Raw genomic sequence first — 18,345 nt, 5'->3', positions numbered from 1 at the left:
ACAGTTACGAAGCGGCTCAAAAGGAGCGCACATCAGGTAAGTCAGAACCAGGTTCAAGTCCCACTGGGGCATCACGAAAGGAACGGGGGGAACATATGACCGATGCCCTTCAAGAAACTATTTACAATCAGGGACTTGAACAAAGAAGGCTGATCGGGTAGCCTTAAGAAGGCGGAAAGGGCTGAAAGGTAGTGATAGTGCCCAGAGCAGAGCCCTGCTGGGCAAGAGAAAGAAGGAAGAGGAGAACCTCAGAAAGGGGGCTGAGAGTGGATCCACAGCCTTTGCTGTGCACCATGCCACAAATCTGTTCCACCTGCAGGCGTATACCGACTTTGTGGAGGGACGCCTGGCTGCCAGAATTACATTACAAACTTCAGGAGGCAAGTCAAATTGCCTCAACTGTCGCCGCTCAATCCCCAAGCATGGAGGTGGAGACTGGACAGGTTCGGGTGGAGGACCGTCCCCAGCTGCGACAGAAGGTCCTCCTGAAGAGGCAGACGAATCAGGGGATCGACAGACATGCTGAGTAGCTCGGGATACCAGTATCTTGCCTAGTCCGGAGCCACAAGTATAACTTGGGCCCGGTCGCGTCTGATCTTCTTCAGCACACTGGGCAGAAGTGGTATAGGCGGAAAGGCGTACAACAGACAGCAGCTCCACTCGCGACGAAAAGTGTCTCAGAGCGAGTGCCGCCTTAGAAATTCCAACGCGCAGAACTGATGACATTGCGCGTTCTCTTCTGTGGCGAATAGATCTAACCAAGGCTCTCCCCAATGCTGAAAGAGGCCTTGCGCCACGTCCGAGTTTAGACGCCATTCGTAATTCATCATGCACCGACAGCTGAGTTTGTCCGCCTTGGCGTTCAGGGAACCTGCCAGGTGTTGAACCACCAGGGTCACGCCCTGATGTTCCAGCCACTACCAGAGGCGCGGAGCCTCCTGGCATAGGGTCCACGATCCCGCCCCACCCTGTTTGTTAGAGTATCACATGGCGGTGGTGTTTGTCCGTGGACACCTGCACTACACTCCCCCGGACAGAGGGGAGGAATGCCTTCAGTGCAAGCCGGATCGCCGGCAGCAACAGAAGGTTGATGTGGAGCCGGGACTCCGCTGGAGACCAGAGGCCTCTGATCACTGCAGCCCTGGAGGGAAGCGTCCGTCACAACTACGTGCTCCGGTTGGAGTAGGGAGAGGGATCTTCCGCTGACCCAATCGCGGTCCGTAAGCCGCCACTGCAACTGTCTCGCAGTGCCCTCCGAGATCAAGACATGGTCGGACAAGTTGCCCTGATGCTGGGCCCACTGAAACTTCAGGTCCCACTGCAGAGCCTGCATCCGCCACCTGGCATGATGCACCAGAAGAATTCAGGAGGCCATCGGCCCCAGAAGCCGCAGCGTCAACCTGACCGAGACTCGTGAGAACGGCTGAAAGATTGGAATCAGAGCCTGAATATCCCGAACTCGCTGTTCGGGAGGATAAACTCGAAACTGCGCCGAGTCTAGAACCGCTCCGATGAAGAGGAGCTTCTGAGAGGAACACGGGTGTGACTTCTGCACATTGATGGAGAACCGCAGCGGGTGCAGGAGGCCGGCCGTAGTCTGGAGGTGGCTGATGACTGTCTGGGGCGAGCCCGCCTTCAACAACCAGTCGTCGAGGTAGGGGAAGACTAAAACCCCTAACCTGCGCAGATGAGCTGCGACCACCGCCATCCCTTTCGTGAACACCCGTGTGGCGCTGGTAAGGCCGAAGGGGAGCACGGTAAACTGAAAGTGCTCGTGGCCTACCGTGAACCGCAGGTAACGCCGGTAGGCCGGCAGGACGGGGATGTGGAAATAAGCGACCTGCAAGTCCAACGCTACCATCCAGTCTCCCAGGTCCAGGGCAGCTAAGACCTAAGCCAAAGTCAGCATCTTTAACTTCTCCTTCCGGAGGAAGCCGTTGACGTACCGCAGGTCCAAGATAGGGCGTAGGCCCCCTTTACCCTTCTTGGGTACCAGAAAGTAGTGGGAGTAATAACCACACCCTACTTCTGGCCCAGGAACGCGCTTGATGGCCCCCTTGGCCAAGGGGGCCGTAACTTCCTCTTGTAGAAGTTTCAAGTGTTCCCTCGACACACGGTGGTACTGCGGTGACATGGCTGGAGGGGTCGCCTCGAAGGGGAGGGAGTAGCCCCTTCGGACGATTTGCAGCACCCACCTGTTCGATGTGACAGTGCGCCAGTGGAGGTGATGATGGCGAACCCTGCCCCCCACTGGCGTCACATGGGCCTGAAAGCTCGGACTAGGAGGGTTTTGAGGCGGATGCTGCAGGGGTAGGTGTGGACTGGCCTCGCCGTTGTCCCCGACCGCCGCCACAGCGGTTTCCACGTCTGCCACCGCGCTGGATGGTAGTCTGTGGCCCGTGGCTGGCAGGACGTGTGGGGGCGCCCCTTCCTTGGTCACAAAAGGATCGAAAGGCAGCCGTTTGCTGCCACGGGGCCTAGAGGCCCAAGGACTTAGCTGTAGGCCTAGAGTCCTTAAAGCACTCAAGCGCATGGTCTGCCGTGTCGCCAAACAGGCGATGGACATCCAACGGCACGTCCATAAGGGTGTTTTGGACATCAGCCGAAAAGTTGGCGGACCTCAAAAAGGCATGGCAACGAATCGCCACCATCGTTGCCATCAATCTGCCCAGTGAGTCCGTGGTATCCAGCCCACACCGGATGGAATACCGTGCCGATTCTTGACCCTCCGCAAGGGCTTGGGCGAGTTTAGTCTGGGCCCCCTCCGGACACTGTGGCAGCACGTCTGCGACCATGTCCCACAGAGTGTGGGTGTAACGGCCCAAGAGGCACGCGGTGTTGACTGACCGCAACCCAAAACTCAAGGAGGAGAATACTCTTTTCCCGTATTGCTCATACCTCTTGGATTCCCGATCAGAAGGAGCCGTCGGGAATGCGGTCTGGGAGTTAGAGGCCGGGATTACCAGGCTCTCGGGGTGGGGTGGGTGGACAGGAAGCAAGGGTCGCTTTGAGCCGGGCGGTGGCGCCTGGCCACCTTCCTATCTACAGGCGGACCTGTAGCGGGCTTGGACCAAGTGCCCAGAAGAACGTCTGACAAGGCCTCATTAAAAGGCAGCAGAGGCTCGGCCGAGCTTGCCTGCGGTTTAACGACCTCAGTGAGGAGGTTAGTCCTCACGGCCGCGACGGGGAGCTCAAGGCCCAAAGCCTTGGCAGCCCACGTCAGCACCACACTATAGGCAATAGGATTTTTTTGCTCAAGACCCTGGCAGAAGCGTACCCGCTGATGCTAATTACATGGACCACAGTGCTTAGGGGCAACACGCTGATAGGACAAGCAGTGTGCGACCAATTGGACTTTCATTTATATTCAAGCTCTCTGGAGCTGGTGGGGCTGACGAGCCGGGTTACGCACCTGCGTGCCACGAGTGGTACCGAACCTGAGGATATTTTCTGGCAGCCTATGCAGCACCCCTACATCTATACCTACTCCCTGCTGACGAGGGGCAACAACCTCGAAACACGTGTCCAGGGATGGTCAACGCGACTTGGATTTTTTTGCTCAAGACCCTGGCAGAAGCGTACCCGCTGATGCTAACTACATGGACCACAGTGCTTAGGGGCAACACGCTGATAGGACAAGCAGTGTGCGACCAATTGGACTACCACACTATAGGCAGCCCCCTCCTCTGTAGCCACGGTAGGAGGGGAGACAAACCCAGTGTCAGTCGAAGTGTCCAGACCACTGGCCTCCCCAAGCTCACCTGTCCAGTCCTGAGCAGACTGGCACACACGTGCCAGAGGGTCCTCGGACCCCTCCCAATCCTCCTCGCCACCCATCACCTGGTACTCAGGTTCAAAGGATGGGGCCGGGTCATAGAAGTAGAAATCTCCAAGCGGCATCGAATATGGTACCAGACCCGAATCGAGGGCAGGACCGGGGACGACGTCGTCCTGGGACGGCGCGGGGGCGACACCCTGGGGGCCGGTGCCGCCGAGCTCGTGAGGTCGACCGGTGACTACCTGGATCCGGATCCAGCGAGGCCCTGCGGCGTCGGGACCGAAGTCGCCGGCGCCGGGACCGAAGCACCCGGCCCGCTTGGGGACCCAGTCGGGGCCGCTTGTCCCGAAGGTGCCGCGGAACCCGACGGAGGAGTGAGCGACCTCAAGGCCTCTATCTCCTCCGGCGTCGCGTTCTGCCCAGGTACCGACGGGTATGGAGCAGGTCGCGCCGGAGCCGCGAGGGCGGTATCGCCCGAACCCGCATCGTGCGAGCGTCGGGGGGAGTCAGAAGAGCGATGTCGCCTCTTCGACTTCTTGTGCCTCTTACCTGAGGACTTCGAGCCCGAAGACCGATGACGACTCCCGGAACTGGGGTGGCTCAGGCCCCGCGACAGGTCCCTCGACCTCCTTCCGGACCAAGACCTCGAGCGGCGCGGGGCTGACTGCCGGAGCTCGAGTCGCTTGCGGGACCCCTCCCATCTAGCTTTGGACGTCAGGGCCTGGCAGTCGGAGCAGGACTTGTCGTCGTGGTCGGGGCCCAGACAGTGAAGGCACCGGAGATGGGGGTCAGTTCCCGGCATCATTCGTCAACAATTGGCGCAGGGTTTGAACCCGGGCATCCCTACCGGCACCGTCAGAGTCGATGGACTTCGAAAGACTATCAAAAAGGATCAAAAAAGTTAGTAAAAAATTGACAATGGGTACAACTTTTTTCGGATCGGCGCTTGCTGGCGCGGAAAAAAGGGAGAACTGACGTCAGCGCGTGAGGGCGGCGTCTAAGTACTCCGGCGACGTCATCCCGGCACCAACAACGGACGCGGAGCCGCAGACGACGCATACCGACGCGCAAGGGTACTGCTACGCAAAAGTTTCCGAATCCAGTCTGACGCCTGGGGATATTTCTAAGGTAAGGAATCTAATACCAACATGTTTCTTTCAGATATTTATTTATTTATATTTATTATAACATTTGTAAAGCGCGAAACGAAGGCCCGTGGGCATCTCGGCGCTAAGTAACTGCAATGTTTGGCCAGCAAGGGGACTAGGAGATCATTGATTAAAAAGCCAAGTTTTGAGGTTTTTTTGAAAAGACCATAAGGACGTGTTGGTCTTGATCGAATAAGGCAGAGTGTTCCATAGTTTTGGAGCAGCCACAAGGAATCTTCTGTCACCCCAGTTGACAGATTTAGTTCGGGGGATCACCAGGTCCAGGGAGCTGGAAGAGCACAGTGCTCTGGATGGACAGTAGGGGGTAAGGTTCTGAGTGAAGAACACTGGGACAGCGTTGTGTAAAGCCTTATATACCAGGCATAAGGTCTTAAACTTAATCCTCTTCCTCACTGGAAGCCAATGGAGTTGTTTTATGGTGGGTGAGACCGGATGGAATTTAGGGATTCGCCCTAGGAGCCTGGCGGCCGCGTTCTGTATAGACTGCATTTTTGTTAACACTCTCTCCTGGGCCCCTAGAAACAGAGCGTTACAATAGTCTAGGGTGGAGAGCACCAGGGAGCTTACCAGCGTTTTCGCCATGTTTTCAGGTAAGAAGGGCAGAATTTTTTTGATGAGCCTCAGTTTATGAAAGGCTGAAGAGGATATCTGGTTGGCGTGTGGAAGGAAGTTCAGACGGTTGTCGAACATGACTCCCAGGTTCCTCACTTTGTCGACCGGGACTGGGGGCTGGCCCATGGATGAAGGCCACCAAAGGGGGGACCACTCCGGAGAGAGATTGCCGAAAATTACAACCTCCGATTTGTCGGAGTTTAGCTTCAGACAATTGTGTGACATCCAGTTCCCGATAGCCGACATACCCTGGTTGAACATGTTGGCTTTCTGGAGCCCGTCATTTTTGATGTTGAGTGTCATCAGCGTATGAAGTGAGGCTCATCCCGTGTGCCCTGATGACATTGGCAAGGTCCGACACAAAAATGTTGAATAGTGTCGGACTGAGGGATGAGCCTTTGGGAACTCCACACGGTAGTGACAGGGGGGAGGATTCAAAAGGTCCCACAGTGACGACCTGGGTCCTGTTGGCGAGGAAAGAGGCAAGAAGATTTTTGGCGTTACCTTGAATGCCTATGCTCTCGACACGGTCGACCAAGGTGGTATGGTCGACCGTGTCAAAGGCCGCCGACAGGTCTAGTAATATCAGGACGGCGGTGCCTCCCGCATCCCGGATAGATCTCATGTCGTCCGCCGCTTTGACCAAGGCCGTCTCGGTTCCGTGGAAGCGACGGAAGCCAAACTGGGATTCATCTAGGCATTTGTTATCCTCGATGAAGGAGGAGAGTTGGGCATTCATAATTTTTTCCACTATTTTAGCTAATAGTGGGAGACTGGCGATGGGGCGGTAGCTTTTGAGTTCTTCTTTATCAAGGGTGGGTTTTTTGAGCAACGGTTTTATTAGGGTTTTCTTTAGGGACTCGGGGTAGATGCCAGTGTTAAACATGGAGATGTTGGTTATAGAGGGTAAGACTGCATCCATGATAGGTCTCAAGACTTTCAAGGGACACGGGTCGAGGGCCGATCCTGATTTGATGGTGGATATTGTTTTTAGAATCTGCGGACACGTGACCTCGCTGAACTGCGAGAGAATGGGTCCTTCAGGTTGAATTGATGGCCTGTGAGAGAGAGTAGCGTTGTTGGCGAAAACCCTGTAAATGTCATCAACTTTGCTGAAGAAGAACTTTGATAGGGCGTCGCAAAGGGTTTGGGACGGGGGAGGTGTGAGATCCACAGAAAAACCCGCTAATTGTTTGGTGGTGTCATATAGGCATTTATTGGAATTTTGGGCTGTTTCAATTTTATTGCAATAATACTTTTTTTTAGCGTCCAGGATAAGCTGTTTGTATTTTGCTACCGACTCTTTATATAGGAGTTTGGCTTCGGGTGAGTAATCCTTCCGCAAGTGTCTCTCTCTATTTTGGCACTGTTGCTTTTGGGTACGCAGTACCTCTGAGTACCACGGGGCCGAGGGGGTAGATCTATTGCGTGACCGTTGTTTAACTGGGACCAGATCTTTGGCTGCTGAGCTCACCCAGTTGTGAAATTGGGACGTGGCATTGTTGGGGTCCGGAGATAACGTAGGGAGGGTATCGTTAAGCAAGGTTTCCAGCCTGCCTACATCTAAGTCATCCCATGCCAAGTAGGGGAGACAGGGGTTAGGGTGGGGTTTGTCGACCAGGGGGTCGCTCGCTGGAAGTGAGGCCAGGATGAGATGGTGATCCGACCAAATTAAAGGGAGTATTGTTGTGAGTTTGAGGCCCGAGGCATTAGAAAAAATGCCGTCTAGTGTGTGACCTCCTTCATGCGTGGGGGAATGAACCAAGGGGGATAGACCAAAAGTGGACATGTCAGCTAAAAGCGTAGCTGTGTCGGGATTGTCGGGCACATCAAAATGAAAATTAAAATCACCTAAAATGGTGAAGGAGTTCTCCAGCGCGGATGTTTCCAGAAAGGATCTGTGAGCCCCCAGGAAGTCACACCTGGGTCCCGGTGGTCGATAAAGGAGAATCCCTTTGAAGGTGTAGGAAGGGGTCAGTTTTATTGCGAATTCTAATGCTTCGCAGGAAGTCTGGGGGATTAGCGTATGCCTTACGATATAGGTGTCCCGGGCAATAATAGCAATGCCGCCGCCTTTTTTCTTGGTTTGCCGGTCCAGTCTGTAAGTGGTAAACCCCGCAGGGACAGCTATGACAAGATCCGGGTCAGATGCTTGTCCCATCCAAGTTTCCGTCATGAACAGGATATCTATTTTATGGTCCTGTATCAGTTCATGGATGTCCTGGCTGTGTTTGCCAAGCGAGCGGACATTTGTGAGCGCAATGGTGTAAGATTCCGTGGGATGGTGCTTGCCAGTTTGATGAGATTTGCGAATGGACGGTAACGTGATAGCCAGGGCAGTATGCTGCAAGCTTTGTAGGCAGAGCCATAGGGTGGGATATGCAACATAAGTGACTGGTTGTGGGGCGTAGAGACAATAGTTGAGCTGCTGTATAACAGATACGGGGGATAGGGTGGGATGGACCAGGGGGGATGGCCCTAGGCCCGGGCCAGGCGCAGACGGGCGCAGACGGGCTCGCCTTTGGCGCGCCTTCGGCGCGCCCGCCCGCTGCGCGGTCGGGCGGCTCTGTTATTAATATACATAGTGGGGCGGGGCGGGAGGAGGGTGGGAGGGGCGCAGAGCAAACCGGGCAGCCTTCCCAAAACAAGATGGCGCCCAAAGTCGACCTGATAGCTTCCCAGCGCGTGATAATGAGCCCGAGCCTCGGCGAATTAGTCTCGCCTAAATATAAAACTGGAGCAGTTTAAAATATTTACAGAGGTTTAAAACAAATAAAAACGAGTATAGTAATCAATCGTTTTTAAATTTTCAAAAGTACACAGAGCAAACCTCTGGCTTCCGCCTCAGAGGGACAACATTGTCAATTATGAGATCCACATAACTACAGATCCTTAACTGCAGATCGAAAAAACTCAGATTTAACCTTGAGTTCAACCACACAACTAGGCTACAATTACAAAGGATAACAGGATTTTTACAAATAGGAAATTACCATCTGCCGTAGAGGAAATAATACAAATTGAACTAGCGGTGTCTGGGTGAAGGATCAGATTCCACACATATTTATATCTTTAATATGCTAGATGTTAAAGAACATTCACTTTTATGACCAATTGTATCGTATTGCACTGTGTTTGAAAACGAAATGGTAACTTACCAGTAGGAGTAGTTTTGCAGCTTGAAGAATTTTCTTGATTCTGATGCTGTGCATCATTCCGCCATGTACTGATTGGGTCCGGAATACTGTTTTTTTCTTTTGTTTTGGTCGCTGTCGACCACATTTGGTGCCAGGTAAGTCCCCTGTGTGACGCCAGATGGTATCCTGGAGGTCGACATGTGTAGTGGCCATCTTCGGATTCTTTTTTCTGTTCTTATTATCTTTTGTAATCCTTGAGATTGTTTTAGAATAATTCAGATGTATTCCTTTGCTTCCTCACCTGTTAGATTCCGTTATAGGGGAGATCAGGTGAGTCGCATGTGAATACAGAAAATTCTTCGAGCTGCAAAACTACTCCTACTGGTTAAGTTACTATTTTGTTTTGCAGCATGAATCCTTTCATGGATTCACATGCTGTGCATCAGATTATTTAGCAGTATCTCCCGTGTCTGGGAGGCTGTGGTGAAAGGAAGACCTTGCAAAAAGGCATTTAAGCACCCTTTGTCCAATTTGAACTTCCTTATTCATTTGTATGTCCACATAATAATGTTTTGTAAAGGTGTGTGGTGATGCCCATGTTGCTGCTGCGCAAATGGAATAGGTACATTGGCCATAAAGGCTAGCATAGCTCCTTTCTTTCTAGTGGATTGAGCTGTTGGTTGCATTGCTAGTTCCTTTTAGGCATTCGCATTGCATAATTGGATGGTTTGTAATATCCATGTTGCAATAGTCACTAATTCTGTGTTAGTATGTGCGTAGGCGACAAACAACTGCTTTCTCTTTCTGATTTGTTTGGTCTTTTGCAGATAATACAGCAAAGCCCTCCTTACATCTAGGGTATGGAGGCTTCGCTCTCCTTTTGTTTTTGGATCCTTGAAGAAAACCGGTAGGAGAATGTTTTGATCCAAGTGATACTTAGATACCACCTTTCGCAAGAACTATGCGTTTGTTTTTACGATTGCTTTATCCTTGTGGATTTGTAAGTAGGGTTCTTGTATTGTTAACGCATGCAGTTCACTTACTCTTCATAGTGATGTTATAGCAATGAGAAAGGCTGCCTTTAGAGTAATATGCTTGAGGTCAGCTGAATGGATGGGCTTGTAGGGCTTTGCCATCAGTTGAGAAAGTACTGTATTTAAGCTCCATGTGGGTACTGGAATAGCTGTTGGTGGTGCTATTCTTTTTAGTCCTTCTAAGAACCTTTTGATTACTGGTCTAGTAAAAAAAAAAATTGCAAGAATTTCCTCTTGTGTATGCCACTATGGCAGCAAGGAGCACTTCAAAGCAGGAGAAGTTGATGTTGCTATCTAAGAAGGTAAGTAAGGTATGTAATAACAGTTTCTTGTGTACTGATTGTATCAATTTTGTTATTTGCGGTGCACTATGTGTTATATTGCTTCCATTTTGCTGTATAGCATTTTCTTGTTGTCTGTTTCCTTGCCTCTTTTAGAATTTCCATGGTCCGAAGAGGCAGATTGAGGTGCCCAAATTCCATGTACTCAGGCGCCAAGCTGCTAGCTGTAGCGTCGCTGGTTCTGGATGATAAATCTGGTCCTGCTGCATTGTTAGCAGGTCCTTTTCTGCTATTTTTCCTGATCATTTCTCACCTGGATAGTTCTAGGAGGGTTGAGTACCATGTTTGCCTTAGCCATTGTGGATCTTCTGCTTTTTCTAACACTCTTTGCATCAGGGGTATTGGTGGAAAGGCGTAAGCAAATGTGACCAATTGAGCGAAAGTGCATTTCCCTTTGATAGGTGGTGTGAAAACCTTGTGGCAAAGCATTGGCATTTCTTGTTCTTGTACAAGGCTACACTCGGTTACCAATAATCGGATTTTTACATTAATCAACTAAGTTAAAGCTATCGTTCTTACCTATTTAACAAAGCACTTTGTCACCAATTGATATGGTGTTTTCAAAACGCGCAATGAGCTTCTGAAACATTTATTTTAAATAGGAAAACTTAGACCTAAGAAAGAGCGTCAATGAGTAAATACTGCTATCAGATAACCCCACAGCAAGCTCGTCTTCATGGCCACATGGAAGCCAGTGAGGCCTTCCTTCTCTTGCTGCTCGCATAGGAGAGTGGGGGTTGTCAGGCTGTGCAAGGGAGGCTCGGCGCTGCCCTGCGGCCACTGCATGGGCAGCGTATGGGAAGCGAGTCGCACGGCTAAAGATGATCAATGATCACAGCAGACCCGTACAGATGCTTCTCTGCATGCGGGTCACGACCTGAAGCTATTTATCAACCTACGTCCCTATATCACGGTCATAATCACAGTGACCGGGCGGGAAGGCACCACCTAAGAAACACCCCTCCGTGGCTTACCAGGGTGTAGTGATCCCACTACCACAAACATAACAGCCGCCTGCTCCTGGAAACAGTGCCTGGCGTGTTGCTGCTGGGAAAGGGCAACCAGAGGCTGTACCATGCACGGGTTCTAAGCCTGCTGGCTAGGGAAATGTATTTCTCGTCTTTCATGCTTTCAAGCGTGGGCTTGCCATCCCTGCTAACCCTCATCACACCTATTCTACCCTCCTCATCCTAAATCAGACCCCCCAGGATATAGCAGCTTTCGTAAAAATGCTGCGATTTCTACAAAAGTGCCGAGTTCTCTGGCACTTTTGTAAAAATCGCGGCATTTTTACAAAAGTGCCGATTTCATGGCAAACCGCGAAATCCTGGAGGGTCTGATTTGTGGACTGGAGTAGTCCTCTTGGTGTTCAAACAGATGCTCTGCTCTTGTCTTCGGCTACGACAATGACGATATATCTGTAATATTCTTCTTTTTTGAAGTTTTTTGGGGAAAAACAAAACTTTTTTTCGGAGCTTCCCATCTTGCTTCCAGACCCTACGGCAGACAAATAGAATCTGAAGATGGTCACCACGCACGTCGACCTCCAGGATACCGTCTAACGTCACACATGGGACGTACCTTGCACCAAATGGTGGTCAAAGCAAACACAAGGAGATGGAGGGCGCGCTGAAACTTTTCAGACACTCACCCCCAGTCACAGATCTGGGTTGAATCCATCATCGTTCCTTAGCTCACTTCGCCACCCCAGTTCAGACACAGCTATATGCAAATCAGTCTTGACCCTGTGCCTCATGGGACCCGTCCAGCCCGAACTGCCAAGCCATGTCTTTCCTGGACCGGCAACAAGCATCCTGGGACCGGTTTTGGGCGAACAGCTCTCTTCAGCCAGGCTAGCTTAAGTGGCAAAGTGAGCAAGGGACCCACGTCTGGGCATACCCTGCCAACTTAGGGCGAACAAAGCAAACACAAGGAGATGATGGATCGGAGCGCTGAAACTTTTCAGACACTCACCCCCTGTCACAGATCTGTGTTGAATCCATCACCTGGGACCGGTTTCGAGCTAACAGCCCTCACTTTGCCACTGGACTCACGCTAGCCTGGCTGATGAGGGCTGTTAGACCGAAACCTGTCCCAGGATGCTTGTTTCCGGTTCAGGGAAGACCTGGCTTGGCAGTTCGGGCTGGACTGTTCGCATGAGGCACAGGGTCTGATTTAGTGGTGCAGTGGACTAATGCATCCATTGTAGGGGCCTGTGTTCGACCTCATGCTCACAGGCTCTAATGCCGGCGGGTCCTCAGCCTTGCATCCATGTGAGGTCGATAAAATGAGTACCATTGAGCTGGGTAACAATATACATCTGTTATTCAGCGTCTTGAGATCTACGGGTGATAAGGGCACTTTACAAATGTACATGTTGTGTTATTTGCATATAGCTGGGTCTGAACTGAGGTGGCGAAGTGAGCTAAAGAACAATGATGGATTCAAACCAGATCTATGACTGGGGGTGAGTGTTTGAAAAGTTTCAGCACTCCGTCCATCATCTCTTTGTGTTTACCAAATGGTGGTCGACAGCGACCAAGAAAAAATAACAACAAAAAACAAACACTATTCCGTACCCAACCACTAGATGGGGGAATGATGCACAGCATGTGAATCCAGAAAAGGATTCGCTCTGCAAAACAATATTCTGCCAATGGGGAAATGGTGCAAGACAGACACCTAATTTAACAGTTTTGGTATTTATTTGTTTATTTATAAAGATGTATATAGTGCAAACATGGTATACAATGACCACTGCCTCCTAAGCAAGAGATCATACTGAGTAATAGTGACTTAAGACCCTGCTGCTATGTTTACAAAAAGTGTCCAAAGATCCAAACGTTCCCCTTCAAAACTCTTAGGGTCTGACATTAGTCAAACACAAATTATGGTTTAAGGGTACTAAGAGTCTTGGTATCCATTTCAAAAGGGCTACCATCATCTGGCATTTGGTGTCCCACTGGGTGTGGACACAGTCTCTGGAGACCAGGTTTGGCACCAACTGGTCCTAAAATGGACTAAGCGCATAGGTATAGACTGTTTCAATGGGTGTTTACTTCTTTTAGTGTTTTCCAGAGAGAATTGCCAAAAGTCAGTCAAGCTCTGAAATGCCCTACAATAGGAGAGAAAAGCAAGCCATACAATAGGTTGCATCAAATACTCACAAAGCCAAGCAGATCAGGGCTCTTCTCCCTCAGATTCTCTGCCCTGGGAGAGAACGGAAATAAGTTAGACTTTTCTTGGCTGAAGAGGCCTAGAAACAGACTATGTTTCCTGGCTTGTTGCCTACCAGCTGCAGGAATGGAGTGAAGTTTGTCCCATGTACAGTGGAGGTATCCAACAAAACGTGGGTCTGCTGCTTGAGGCTTGTCCGCTATCTCCAGCATCGCTGAGGTTATCCAATCATTCTTTGGCAAAATATTAACACCACTGGTTTGCACAGAACCCTTGAAATTGACCGCTTAGCGAATAGAGGGTTGTCTCTATCATTATCCTCATGCCAAGAAGGGGAAGGCAAGGGGACAACAAGATCAGTGTATGAACCAAGGAAGACTGAAAACCTTGAGAAAGCCTCTGGGCCTAGAAATCCTTTTTATTTCCAGAATGACCTCCTCTATATAAGGCTATCTTTGTTGCAGTGGAAAGTATTACATTTGTCATGGGAGTAAACAGCGGTATCAACCCTGGATCCATTGGTATGGGACAGACAGAATCCAGCGCAGTGATGGGTTTGTGAGAATAGGCACTGATGGTACTGTAGGCTGAGGAAACTTGCAAGGAAAACCTAGTGGCTCTGGGTGCTAAAGCTACCAGTGCTGTGGAGGCGGATATTGAGGGAGCAACGATGGCTTCTGAGGGTACGTCCAAGATTCCAAAATGATGCATATCAAAAAGGGTTTAAAATATGAGGTTGAGTGCACCACTCTGGTCTTCTTTTCTTCTTCTGAAAGCCTTGATCCCTCTTAGAAGGAAAGACTAGTGCTTATGCTCTTTATGAGAATGTTGCTTTAGATGTACAGAGAGCACCCATTGTGAGGCCATAAAAGGCCCAAGTATTAGAGTAGACAACAGCTTCACCAAGGTTTGAGGCATACGATTCAGGGTGATCTGTAATGCCTTTAAGTTTAACTCTGAGTATTCAGGAAAGAGTATGAGCTAAGAACAAGAAAAGCATGGAGCGGAGACCTGCAGTCGGATACAAAGGGAGATGGTAGGAGTTTGGCAGTGCCTGCTCAGTCTGCTTCTGGTCTTTGCATCAGATATGTCCAACATGCCCGACAAGAAGCCCACTACACCATAGGAGTGACAAGCAGTGAAGAGTCCAAAGGGGACCAAGACCTGAAGAGATTAAGAAAATGTTCTAAAATGGAATCCTGAGATCCCTCTGGTTGCGCCAGTGTCTCCAGCACCAACTTCTGCTTCCCCCTTAGAACTAGAATGGCATGGGGGGGGGGTTAAGGATCACACACTCATTGGTGTGGTGAGCCTCTAGAGTCCAGGTGACAATTCAGAATGAATGTTACCAGACCCCTTCCAAGGTAGAGAGACGTGCTCAACCGTTAGGTGCAAAAAGCATGCAGCAAAGTACCTAGATTAACAAAGCAAGTCAACTCTTTGGTTTAGTGACGGCTTGAAATTCCCTGCTTGCTTGATGAGGAGATCTGACGGGGCACTGAAGTCTCAGGAGAAAGAATGGTTTTGATCCTAAGACCCTCAAACTCCCAAGAACGTTCTGCCTAATCACCGAATTGTGACAACAGAGTCTTTCTACAGGGTAATTTTGCATTCCACAGGGATGTCTGCTTCACTTGGACCTAGTATAGGAGAGGGTCCCCAGGGGAGGACACAAGACGTAGGTGGTGCCGCACTACTTCGCATGCAGACAGAGTAGTAAGTGCGTGACTGAGACCCCCCTACTGACTGCCTGACTTTTCTTCCTATTGCTGTAATCCCACATTTCTTTGGGTATCAGTGCACCCTTACTCATCATTCAATCCAAGCACTTTTCATAAATTGATTGCAAAGTATTTTATAGGCGATTCATGAAAAGCTTTCAGTAGATGTGCTTTATTAGATATAGTAGAACAAGACAACGAATAAGGAACCATAAGGGATTTGTCTCCATATGCAGTGCTGCAGCACAAGTTAAAATACCATATAAGTGTATGTAATGTCAGAAGCGGAATGGAAATCAAATGCATTATCTATGTTCTATGGTTTTTGCGTTAGTTCTTTTTTATCTTTTTTAGTGGTATATAAAGCTATCAGTTAACAATGCTCTTCTCTCAACCATCTGGACAGCTTCCCCCAACATACTCTAGGTGTTAGAAAGAGACCAGATTGCAGAATACTTTATTGATGTTATGTAGTAGTATATTTACTTTAGGACCTTTTTCCATTATGAATAACGTTCTGAATAAACTCGCATGTACAGGTCTTTGTCATTTTCATATAATTCTCTAAAACTTGCTACATGCATTGTTAGAAGGACTAAGAGTGAAACGCAGTGAGGATTGGGCAAAGCCTAGTTGAAAACATTCCTGAACAGATTCGGTTTTAGGATCTACAACCCCCCCTCCCAGTCCCCTATATAATCCCCACCACATATTGGGACATTACATCATTACAGATCAGGAATATAAATATATCACGGACATTGATGCACAGTAGTTACACCACGCCGTAATTGTGTTCCCTCTTAGTTGAAACTTTTTTACTCATTCTATGGAGGGTTTTTAACTTACTTTTATTTAATATTTTCATAATAGACATGATAAAGGGAAGATGGTAGAGAGAAAAGCCTGTACACCAAGTATTTCCTTTCTTCTGGCATAACAAGCCACTTATATTATATGGTCTTGACAGGAACTAGCATTCTATTTTGCTTCTGTATAATCATGTCACTTTTAAAAATGTTTTCTATTGTCATGGTTTTAAGTAATCTACACAATCAATTTTGTATTGACTATTAAAATATATTAAAGTCGAGGGTAATACATTTAAAACATGTTGAGGGTCTTCCCAGTTTGACAATTTCGTGTGCCACAATGTGGTGACACTTTCCAAAGTGACAACCGTTTTTAGATTATAAATAAAGATGCACAACCATCATTTGCTTTACGGACAAACAATGGGGTCTTTCACTGTGCAGTTCTAATTTACCAAGGCATTTTCCTCCAAGCATGCAATATTTGATCGTGGGAAAACGCATAATGCTTTTGTAGCTTGACCATTGATTCCCCATTGGTTAATCTCTATTGATTACAGAGGTGCTTCCAATACGAAGGGAGAGGCAGTAAAATCTTGTAAAAAGTTAATGAGCCACAGAGGCTCAAACAATTGTCCAACACCTCTTCACGACTACATGACGGAATGGCCAGAACTACTGGCTTAGATTTCTAACTAAAACTTAACTGCTGACCATATTATACGTACATGCTCCTCTTCAGCTTAGCAATTTTTTTTCAAATTCTCACATTCCAGTAATCGATTAGTTTTCTCAACCGAATAACTTCAGTATCCTCAGACAACCCTTAACTATTAAAACTCTCTCAAATCTTTCTTTCCCTCCAACTCCTGCCATTTTTTTACTCACTCATTTCTCCCTGATAAATTGCTCCATGTGTCATTTTCTGAAATGTCTGCTTTCATCAGTACTACCTTTTCTGCGTTGTTATATACAGAAATACAAATTCCAAATGAATACAAACTTTAAAAAATGCTCTCTTTTACTTTTAAACCACAGTATGACTAGAATGGTAAATGAAGCCTTTATTCTCTAAATTAAAAAAACTACCATAATGCAAAACAAAATCTCATACTCAAAAATCCTGAAATATTTTTAGGTTTCGTTTGCACTGCGATTGTGCTGTGCTTGCAAAATCTCTTGAAATTAAAAAACTCTAAAAATGGGCTTCGCACTTTGTCTTCAATTGGATACATGAGGAACCCGCCTCCCCCACCCCTCTGTCCTGTTCATTCATATTCATTCTGTTCTTCCTTTTCTATATTTTTTTCTGCTTGATGTGGATGGCGCAGGACCCAGACTTATCTCTCGGGGTGACTGATACTCTGAAATACCAAAAAGTAATCTAAGGACATGGATAATTTGTGCAGATGGAATCCTTGCTCTGTGTAGCATTATTGTACGAGATTATTTTGTTAATGGTAAACTTGCCAGTAAATTTGTACGGAGCAACAATGTGGCTCAATTCAGTATTTCTGCGATTGTTTACTCTTATAAAATGCAATAAAAATAACTCTTAAATACATTTTAAGGCCCCCTCTATCCCTCCCACCTGATCTAGTTACATGGCAGGGCCTTGCACTGTCCAACAGTACAAGGCAACTGTTCAAGAAACAGCGTTTCCCAAGGTAGATTTCTAATGATTTGGGGGAAGTTTGAGCGCTCTTCTCTTTGAAAGTAAGCCATTTCCATGCCTCATGAATACCAAGGTCAGGATAAGCAGCGACAACTTTCAAAACGGTCAGATCCAGCTGTCTGCCTGTTTCCATAAAACTGCCCCTGATATGGTCCATCCAACTCCGAAATTAACTCTGAATCGCAAATAGCATTTATTATAACAGGTTTCAATCCTCTGTGTACATTGAGAGTTTAGGCGAATGACCGTAACATCAGACAGGCCCAGGCTGGGGAACAAAAAGCAGGCCTGATTAAAAATAAGCTTTGGCAAGTCAACTGGGTTGACCTATGCTTAAATCTATTGGGTGTATCAATATTGCACAGCAGTTGATCTACTGTGCAACATGGCTAAAACAAAACAAAAAAAAGCTATGACGCGGTCAATACTGGCCGCGTCATAACGCTTTGGAAAAATAAAACTTTAGGCCATGTTGCGCAGCAGCTCAAATGCTGTGCAACCTGTAGAAATATAATGACAAAGCCAATAGATTTCCCTTTGATGAAATCTATTTGCTTAGCCAATGCTTGTTATTAGTTTCACTAGCCACAACCTTCCGTTCAGTTGGTAAGGAATGCAGCTTTGTAAACAAATGTTAACAAATACAGCACTGTGCGTCTGAGAATATTAAACTGCTAGTTAAAATAGAAATGTATGTTTCCAGAGAACATCTGAAAAACCATGAGAAAACACATCCGTCGAGTTCAGATTGCATCCCTGTTGATTATATATTATATTAAAAATATTTTTGCAAATGCAACCAGAAGTTGTGAGCGGATTGCACTTTATACCAATAATCTGGAATTTGATACTTTGGTAAACTAAGAAGGTGACTTGACAAAACATAATT

At 48.0% G+C, this 18,345-nt stretch overlaps 1 protein-coding gene across 1 annotated transcript in view; it reads right to left on the bottom strand.

Moving 5' to 3' along the window:
* Window positions 1–18,345, bottom strand: part of NCBP3 (nuclear cap binding subunit 3) — a 354,604-nt gene that overhangs the window by 186,411 nt on the left and 149,848 nt on the right. The window lies entirely within an intron of this gene.

This window comes from Lissotriton vulgaris, chromosome 2_1, assembly GCF_964263255.1.
Source record: "Lissotriton vulgaris chromosome 2_1, aLisVul1.2, whole genome shotgun sequence".
NCBI classification, from domain to species: domain Eukaryota; kingdom Metazoa; phylum Chordata; class Amphibia; order Caudata; family Salamandridae; genus Lissotriton; species Lissotriton vulgaris.
The sequence above is the reverse complement of the archived record's forward strand: the minus strand, read 5'-3'. Positions and strand labels throughout refer to the sequence as shown.